Genomic DNA, 10,290 nt, shown 5'->3' on the forward strand with positions numbered 1-10,290 from the left:
GTGTAGCATATACAGGACAGCGTCCTCCACACCGACTCCTTGCTGGTAGGCAAACTGCAGCTGGTCCTGAGCGTGTTGCACCTGGGGTGCAATGCTTTGGTTGCTATGGTTGCTTTGCAATCATGTAATTATCTAATACCGAACTTCTCCTCTGTAGCTACATTTCTAAGAGCTTAAGGAAAGATAAATCAGAGTAAAACGTGCAGCAATTATTAACCAGCTCCACAAAGAAGAAGATATCACCTTCATCATGTTAGCTTTGGACCCCATGTTCATTTACAGAGCCTTGGCTTCTTTTCTCTCTCCATCCCTAATAGACATGTTCAGCCAGACTGTATAATAGTTCAATGAAAACTGGACTTTTAAATCAATTATGGAAATAAAGATTGTAAGTTACACTCAGTTCTTTGACAGGCTAAATATATAGCACGCCCTTCAACTTTTTAGCCTTAAATATTTTTTTCTTGGTTAATTAAGAAACCCCTCATGTTTAGAAAACAATATGTTTGAAAGAAAAGTTTTTTAACTTCCCAACTTCTTAATAAATGTTCATAATTGTTCATCTAGATCCTAATAAGTCTTCCGGTTTATGTGATGGTTCTGTTTTGCAATCTGCATCTTTTTCTGGTCACTGTTCTGTGTTGTGGATGGCTATGCCCCCCAGCTGGAATCTACAATGAACTCCCCAAATGGCAGAAGGATTTTTGTTTTTTTAAGATAATTGTATACTACAACTCAATTTCCTACCCTTTATTCCTGTTCCCGTAAAACAAAAATGCTTTTTGAATGTCAGCACAGCATGATTCATCTTGTCAGAGTTGAAGCTGAAGCACTTAGATTGGAAAGATTATCATTTAACCTCAGGAACATAGAAGACAATAAATATAATTTCAGTGTAAAAAAGGTTTTTTTAAATGTCTAAACATTATGACAGAAGATGACTCAGCTTTGTAAGAGTGTGCATCTTGCTGGGCTGCAACAGGTTGCAAGAACTTGCAAACAGCAATTATAAAAGCCTCTAAGTGATTTAGAATGTGTGCAGGAGTTTATCTGACCACAAATCATTGTGCTTTATTAATTACTTATTTTGAACAAGTTCAAGAGTCACAGCGGGTTTTTTTAACCAGTCTTGAATTATTTTCTGACTCATCAGATAGTGTGATGAACGTGGAATAATCTTTACAATTACTATAGAGACTAACTGGAGACAAAATGAAATGACATAAAAAATGAAAATTTTTGCTTTTTTGCGGTATAAATGTTGCAGTAATGCCATAATCTTGCAATGTTTGTGCTGCATGGATGTCATCTAACATGTATGGCAACATGTATGGCAAAAATTTTCAATTTCAATGTGTGTTCATTTAATCTTAGTTAAATACAATTTCCTGGTGATAGTTTGCAGACATACTTACTGGTGGGGCAATAACCAATAGATCCCTTTTTATGCACATTTAACCTTACTTGTTGTCTGGTTTGCCAGTTCTGCAGTGAATTGCCCACCAGAATCAGAGATCTTTAATATGAGCTATAACAGTGGGCATTTAGAGTAAAACTCTAACAAAAGCTGTACTTGCATAAAAACTTTGTTTATGTTACATCCTTTTTTTAATTATTTAGTTAAGGGTCAGGAGGTTGTTGGAGTCTACCCAACAACTATCAAGCGTAGACAAGAGACAGGTTGCCAGTTTGCTTCAGGGCCACACAGATACAAACCTCTCACATTCACACTTTCATTTCATTTATTCAGCATATTAACCATGGCGGGATATGCCCATTTCTGGTCAAAGTCTTACTTAAGGGACAATTTAGAATAATCAATGAATCTATGAGGCACGTCTTTGGACAGTGGGAGCAAACCGAAGTGCACAGAGATACTCCATATAACAACTTTGTATAATTTAAGATTTGCCATTAGTCTGTTTTAACTGCTTCGTATAGAGGTAGGATTGGGAATTTTACTCCGAAAAAAAGGTTGTAAACTTTTTCTTTTTATGAGAAAAATACATTTTGTTAAATAATTAGTTCTGATTATACATGTAAATATCCTGTCTGTACTCATTTATTTTCATAGTAACGTATTCTTTAGTTGCTCATATTTATTTATTATTTAAAAAATAGCCTAAAATTAAATGTGAGCATGAGCAGCTGGCTGGCTGTACGTGAAAATGCAGATGTAAAAACTACCGAGAAGATCTTAAAATGAAAATATATTTCAATATAAAACGTCAAAATAAATATTTAATAGCAAGTTCCAGACGCCTGCTCTCTACCGTGTGACTGTGTCAGAAAAGTCTGCTGCTCGACTGCATCCTCAGCTTTTTAACCTAATCCCCTCAGCAAGAACAACTACCACGGTTGGATACAGCTCAATAGCTGTGGAGCAAATAACAGGAGCATTAGGGTATACTTCACTGTAGCATCTCCAAATCCATAATACATGGCAATCCAATCTGTTGCTGATGGCAAACAGATTTTTCTAAAAAACTCTTTTTTACCCAGGCTAAACGTCTTATGTATTGCAATAATAAATTTCATTTTGTCAATGACAAATTATGCATCTGGGAATCTTGAATCATGCAGGTGTCTTCATTGGCTGTTGGACGCAGAAAAATTGGACAAGAATTTATTTTTTTCTTGTTCTGTGTATCGGGCCAGCTTATATGTTAAAAATAAAAATCCCAAAAGCACAGTTTGAGAGGAAAGAATTAAAAAAATGTCCCATTACTCACACGGCAATTTTTCAGAGAAAAGGAAACTTACAAAACTAATGTACAACTAAGTACAACTTTTCTCATTTCCAAAACCATAACCGCTAAATGTAAGCATTTTATTCTGTGATTTGTACTGATTGGTGCTGCATTTTTGCTTTGTCGTTGTGATCTTGCTTTGCCATTTGTAATAAATACAGCATGTTTCGTTTTTTTGTCCCTATTGAAAAACTTTCTGGCATTTTTAATTGAGATCCCAAGGCAACACAGTTAAAAAGGTGTACTATTTTCTCTTTGGTTAATACAGATTGAACTTGATAAAAAATAAACAGCATTTGGACTTTAAATGGTCTTTAAAACACCAGCCCGTTGAGCAAAAGGAAGGTGAATGTCTTCCTACTTTGCCGTATCTGTCTCATGCAGTCCACCTCCAGCTGTCAGGCAGAAAACAGGTGGTCTGCAGGTTCCCTATCAAGACCTGCCTGACCTAAACCAAGGACTGTCAAGAGTCAATACAAACAACCAAAACTGGCAATATTTGCTTGTTTTCTATTTTCCACCTGGTTGTGTTCGCATACAGCACATTATTTTAAAAATCTGCAAAATACTCCTCACTTTTTTGACATGAGGTTAAACCCAAAAAAGAGCAACAATTGTCAAAAGTATTTCACTTAAATGTATGCCATTATATTACAATAGCATTTTAAAGTTCTTCACTTTGAATGGTAAACAAAATCATTACAAATACAAGAAGGTACTGAAGCGCCACAATCCATTTTGCCGTTACACTTTAATTCGTCTTACACCGTCAACTTTGGTGAATTAATACCTTTGGGGGAAAAAAGCACTTTGACAATCAACTACAGTTGCTGAACCATACTGGGATTCCAACTGGCAACTTTCCATCTGTAGTCCAAACAGGGTTTGCCTGGAATGAATAAATAGCTCCACTTTCCTGGAAGCCTGAATAAGAGTAAGCTATGGTTTCCCTTATCTAAGCTCTTTTTGACACACTGAGCAGAGCTGGGCATGAGAAGAAGGCATAAGGGAGGGTTATCACTTATGTGTGTGCGATGGCAGTAGAGCTGGGGGGTGAAAACTGGGCTATCAACATGTGTACACTATATTAAGGATGGGTGCTCTGGGAAACAGATCGTATGGTGATGTTTTGGTGTAGTAACTAATCCAATTTCTACTTTGTTCAGGTCAAATTGGACAATATTTTGAATTAGAAAATTAGAAATATCAAACAAAAACTAAAAGTTAGGAATGCATGATACATTATACAAAAAGAAAAAGCTAATTTTGTTGGAATAATTTTACTTAAAAGCATTTTCGTCAATGTTCTTTTGAATCTTGTTGAGCTAAACTGGACATTAAATCTTATGGAAGCTGCATTTATTTAATACCATTCACCAATTCACACACTGGTGGCGGCTCCGCTGCCGAACACTGGCGCCAACCTTCCACCAGAGGCAATGTGGGGTTCAGTGTCTTGCCCAAGGACACTTCGACACGAAAAAATTAAAAATCCCCTAGGATGTCATAGGAATACATTTTATCAATACATTTTAAGGTGAAGTTTCCCCTCTCTTTTATTTTGAAATGTTAATGAAGCAATTACTGAACTAAATCTCAACAAAACAACAATATATCACAAAGTAAGCTGCTTTAAATTGTCTCCTGCATCAAACACTTGAACATCGCTGAAGAAAGCTGTGCAACTGCTATAATCAGGACAATGACAGTGCGGTGGATGTAAATCATTCAGTTATTCTTTCAGATGAGTGCATCAGCAATGTAGCTCTTGTGTTTATGGCTGTCAACACCACAAAATATTAGTTGTATCACTTTTACATGTCCTTGAGGGCATCTGTTCCAAGTTAATAATGATGTAATAATAATAAATATTTTTTCTTCTTTGTTGTTGAGTTGTGCAAGCTGTGAGAGACAGGAAACCTTACATGGCCATCTTTCTACATCTCTGCTTTTTGCTGTCTGTCTGTCTCCCTCCCTGTCGTGCCTCTCTGTCCCTGTGACCCATTCCTGGATTCCACACCGAGGTGAAAGGAAACAGGAACAGCTGCGGTGCCTGCTGTTGGAAAAATGCAGTTTCTGCAAAAAAGCTAAATAATAAATGTTTCCCATCTCCCTTTAACACACACGCACACACACACAAGAGTTAATATTCGTGTTTTGCGTTCTTTGTTCTTTTGCCAGTTGGGAAGACGTTGGAAATGATGAAAGTCATTCCTGTTTCTGATGAAATGCAGTGGGGAGAGTGCGTGTTTGCATGTGTATTTGCATGTGTGCGTGGCAAACAACACAGCTAGATATGGTCACCGTCGTACACATGGATCTTTTTATGATCATGTGTGGATGAACATTTAAAACAGCAATGTGCTCTGTGGCTGTCTGCCGCTTTGCACAGACTCCCTTTCACCAAAACACAAGCGGGACTACCAACTCCCTGTTGTGCTTACTGAAACCCTGGCAGCCAGCTCCCATTTCACCCAAAAAGGAAAGCTTTGACTAATTCTCCAGCCGATTGTACAAGTGTTTAATTTCTTCAGCGAACAGGACTAAATAAGCTGCTGTGAGCTCAAACCCTAGAACTCAGAGAAGGACTCCTGTTCCTCCAACAGACCTCCAAAGTCAAATGTTGCAGAAGCAGCAGTGGGGAGATGAACTTGTGCAGTAAAGGTGTCAGGTAGTGAGTGTGCAAGATTCTAAACTGTTTAAACTGAGAGCATGACATAAAGCAAACAAGGACACCGGCAGCAGGAGTGTGACACTGTTTCCCTTTCTTTTACATAAAACAGACACAGAAGGAATTGAAGAAAGAAAAAAGAACCTAAACCATATTATACATGGATTTTCTTTGTTATATTGCACATTCTGTTAGTGTTCTTTGGAACTTATCACCTGTTTTTGACAGCAAAAGTCAAACATGTGAGCATTATCCAAAGATGAAAGAGTTTTGCTAAACCTTTAAAGACTCTTATAGCGTTACTAAAGTCTATTTTTCCAGCAAGCATCCGTATGTCTACCAAAAAGCTTCTATTTTATCCATAAATGTCCTTAATCTTGGCACACATCATCTCATTTGTGGAAATTAAACTCCTGTTAAACCCCACAGAGAAAACAAATCAAATTCTCCTTGTTCCTTAAATCAGCTGATTGACAGCAGGAATAAACTAAACATCCAAACACCACAAACCGAACTACAAAACTACATCAGAAACATTTAGAATTTGTTTTATCCATTTTTGTTTATGCAAACTGATGAAAAAAAATTCTCATAATTGCTTTTTTAAAATGAGAAAAAAGCATACAACAAATAAAGAAAAGGAAAATTAAAAACTTTGCGCTCTAGTAATCATGGTGATGTCATGCCAGCTCAACCTCTTATCCTCATCCTTTTCTGCCAGTGCAAAACACACTGTCTGACCAAGGGGTCGGCAACCTGAGGCTCCGGAGCCACATGCAGCTCTCCTTCTAATGTGGCTCTTTAGCTTTAAATAAAAACTCTTAAGAATCTGAATAAATAATTACTTAGTTAAGTGCATATCCCTATATTCTGTTGCACTGAAGTGTCTGCCTTCAAAGTTCTTAAGAGTATATTATTGCATTAACATGCATAGATTTTAAAAATCTGGATATTCATGTTTATTTTTTAATCATAAAAGAAGAAAAAACATGGAGGAGCGTCAGTCTGAATGATAGAAAATCAGCTACAGAAGGAAGATCTTATTTGACATTTTATTTTTGAAAGAAAATTGTATGTGCTCCAAGTAAAAACGCGTTTTATTGAAAAATATAAAACTTAATTTGATTATTGTAAACATTTAAAAGCCACATTTTAAGAATGAACAAAATACTGTAGTGTATTTTGCTAAACATACAGTTGAAACTTTGTGGCTTTGTGAAAAACTGAACCAAGTAGCTCTTTTAACGTTACCTGTGTACTTTGTGATAGTGACGCCTTAGATTTAGCCAAAAACACTCTACTGTAAGAGCATGAGTTTTTTAAAAAGTCAAAAGTATAAAGCAAAATTCAGGATGATTAAAACCTCTATGTTTTCCTCTCTACATAAACTCTACTGTTTAAAAGCTACAACTAAATATGTCTGTTTTGGCTTCATAAACACTGGATGAAGAAGGAGCTGTGTGTTTCAATAAAGAGTTTTCTCTCTAACTAGGGCAGGTGTGGTTTCGGGGTCACCTCACGCGTGAATGGGTGGGGAGGAAGCATGCTGCAGGAAACAAAAATAACCCAAAGGCAACAGACCATTAGTCAAACCTGGAGATCAGCAAGAACCAGAACCTGATAAACCAGCACAAACTATAATAAGCAGTGCTGAACCACAAAGGGAACAGCTCAATTAGGTAGGGAACCAAAGCAGAAAACAAACTGTTGCCAGGTTTCAGAAATACCAAGAGGAAAGCTATGAGCCTGCAATATGTTTGGGAAGTTCTTGCATGGTTGCAGGTGTCAAGGGCTTTGCATGCTGATAATGAAACGTACAGTGTAAGAAAAGGGATAAAATGCTATTTATTTTGCAGTTATTGCATGGGTTAAGGTATGCCAACAAGCTGGTTCAGCGGGAATAGGGAGAAGCTCAGCAATTCTTCCTCTTTCATCCACTCCACATACAAAACAGAGGCAGACAGCGCGAGGAAATGGCTCTGTTTCAATCCACTACAATGAAAAAGTAACTCTTTTTTGGTTTATTTAAAATAAATTAACTACGGGAGGGGGGAAGGACATTACAAAAACAAAATAAAATAGATTTAAAGTAAGTTTTTGCACTTTTAATGCGGCATTTTTTCAGTTTTTATTCCAACAAAGAACCGACTCCGGAAGTGTGCCATTAGACACCTGCTGTAAAAGATGAGATACGGTCCATCTGACTCTTTTTGTCTGAGAATATACCATTATTCTGGTAGCCAGTCAACCATTCCCCCACAGTGTTTAATTAAAACACTTGAAAGTTCAAGATTGTTTCAAGTGCCGAGTTCCTCTTTTTTTTCTTTTTGGTTTTCAACAAAGAAAAGCGAAACCACGAATCAAAGAAACAACATAAACCCCTTTTCCGGTCATTTCCGTGGCCAGTTCTGACCAAACGGCAGAGGAAAAGTGTCTAAACAAGCTGCTACGAAGTGAATAAAAACACGCTTCTGGTGAAACTACTCTCACTTGAGTTATACAAAGCTGCGAGGAAACACATTTCGGGAATTAAAAGCACTTACTTACCACTGTGTGGTAGTCCGCCACAAATAGAAATACATAAAAATCCCAAGCGAAATAGACAACAAAATCCAACAAAATGCCAACCGTCCAGGGGAGCCGGGACAGCGCGCGCGAGCTCTCAAAGCCTCAGCCGCGTGCTGGTCTCTGTCTCGCACGAGACAGAAACGGAGCGAAAGAGAGAGAATACCCCTGAGATGACAGGTGCCAGGGCGCATGCGCGGAGGAGCGACTCATTCCGCTGGAGTAAAGCTGCAAGAAAAATTGGTGATTTTTAATGTTTTTTGAGGAACAGCGACGTGGCGTGGCGTAAACAAACCTGGATACGTCAATTAAATATAATTATTGTTAAAAGTAAAAAATGACAAAAGTAAAAAATATATATATTTAGATATTTATACGTGAAATGAATGAATGCTGTCAATACATTTAATAATGGCGTTTATTAATGATCAAATATCCACAGATTGTGTTGTTTTCCTTCGAACTGACTTTTTTTCTGGTCAAAAATGGAAAACACAATAAAGAGCATTCGCCGATGTCTTCATCAGCACTATTCTCCCGTCGACCTCCTTATAAATAATTCAAGCTTGCCTGACTGAAAGCAGCGCCAAAAAGCCTCTCCTGCGCGCGCCGTCGGTTCTGAAACGGGCGTTGCCAATTAAAGCAGATCTCGAGGCAGATTAAAGTTGGACCGACATTCTTGTTTCGAGAATGGCAGTGACCGGTCAACGAGATCAGCCCGGGATTACGGGGCTTCTGTCAACTATCAATAGCCATGTGCCTGCAAGACGCAAGGAGGGAGGAGGGAGGGAGTGGGAGGGGGGTTCGGTGCGCAGATGGTGCATATTCAGCCACCGGCCAGGCCGGTGATGCTGTTTGTCCCGTCCGTAGAGCAGAAGAGCGCAGACTCCCTCCCCACTCACCCCTCTCTCTGCGCCGAACGATGGCACATTTAACCTGAGACGCATCCTGTCCCGGAAACGGCTGCATGCACCGCACAGCTGCGGAGTGCATAAGAGAAATAGCTGCATGGCTTTTACCTGCGATCTGCCCCCGTCAAGCCCGTCGTCGTTACTTCCCACTCAATGAATCCATGAGGTTCACTCTCCGGGCTGCTCTCTCCACCGAGCAGGAATTTAGAGGCAACGGGATTTGCTCACGTGGTCATGCTCCGTGCTCGTTATTGGACCGCATGAGGTGCTGCTGCCCGCTCTCACCTGTACGCCGGACTTTTCAGAGTCCAAACTATATGCCCCCCTTTTTTCCTGACAAAGCTAAAGCATAGATGGGTGAAATAAAAAGAAGCTTCAGGTATCAACTTTGAACATCCTCCTGGATGCTTATTTAAAAAATAAAGGAAGCAGATAAACCAGATGCAGGTAACATCTTGGTTGCTTTTAATACAGCACCTTCCAACATATAGTTTTGTTTTTTTTTTTTGCTTTTTCTCTAGCTTGATTTAAAGACAGTAAAAATTCAGTTTGAGCATGTTATTATAGCATGAATTTAAAAAAGAGATAAAGATGTCCTCCTGGGTATTTCTTTATTCAAGTGAATGGGGAGCAAACAAAAAAAACTGTTGGAAAACGCTTGGGATGTAGGTGCTTGTCAGCAGCCCACAAGTTCCAAGCTCTGCTCCGTTCTGATGAATCCACTTGCAGACAAATAGATCAATTTTTTTCCTCATCTGGCTCAAAACCACATAGCTTCAGTATTTTTTAACAGACCTCCAGAGAAGGCGTCTCCACTGCTGAGTCAAGTGGTGGCGTGCTTTACACCACAGCATCCAACATGTTGCATTGCACTTGATGATGTGTGGCGTGGATGCAGTGGCCATGGAAACCCATTCCATGAAGCTATCTGCGTACTGTACTTGGGCTAATCTGAAGGTCACTTGAAGTTTGGAGCTCTGTAGCAATTGACTGCAGAAAGTCGAAGACCTCTTTGTACTTTGCACTTCAGCATCCGATGACCTCTCTCCGTCAGTTTACGTGGCCTACCACTTTGGTTGCTGTTGTTCCCAAAGTTTTCCATGTTGTTCTGATAGAGCTGACAGTTAACTGTGGAATATTTAGGAAATTTCACGACTGGATTTGTTGCACAAGTGGCATCCTATGAAAGTTCTACGCTGGAATTCACTAAACTCCTGAGAGTGGCCCATTCTTTCACAAACGTTTGTAAAAACAGTCTGCATGCCTGTGCCCAGGCCAGTAATTAGGACACCTGATTCTGATCGTTTGGATGGAAGAACTATAGTTTTGGGAATATAGTGTATGTCCTTGAAAATGACCGTTTTTTTTTTATTATTATTATTTTGCCCAAAAA

The 10,290-nt window shown here is 38.9% G+C and overlaps 1 protein-coding gene across 3 annotated transcripts in view; it reads right to left on the reverse strand.

Annotated features, from left to right (window-relative positions):
* Positions 1-9,130, reverse strand: part of LOC112163090 (spermatid perinuclear RNA binding protein) — a 75,250-nt gene extending 66,120 nt beyond the window's left edge. The window contains exon 1 of one of the 3 annotated variants that reach the window (XM_024299238.2): positions 9,006-9,130. The gene's annotated coding sequence lies outside the window, so the exon portion shown is untranslated. Of the gene's footprint in view, positions 1-7,968; positions 8,222-9,005 lie in introns of those variants that run through there. The other 2 variants (XM_024299237.2, XM_024299240.2) reach the window with 2 other exon arrangements.
* Between the last annotated feature and the right edge of the window lie 1,160 nt (positions 9,131-10,290).

This window comes from Oryzias melastigma, linkage group LG12 (assembly GCF_002922805.2).
Source record: "Oryzias melastigma strain HK-1 linkage group LG12, ASM292280v2, whole genome shotgun sequence".
In the NCBI taxonomy this organism is placed as follows: Eukaryota; Metazoa; Chordata; class Actinopteri; order Beloniformes; family Adrianichthyidae; genus Oryzias; species Oryzias melastigma.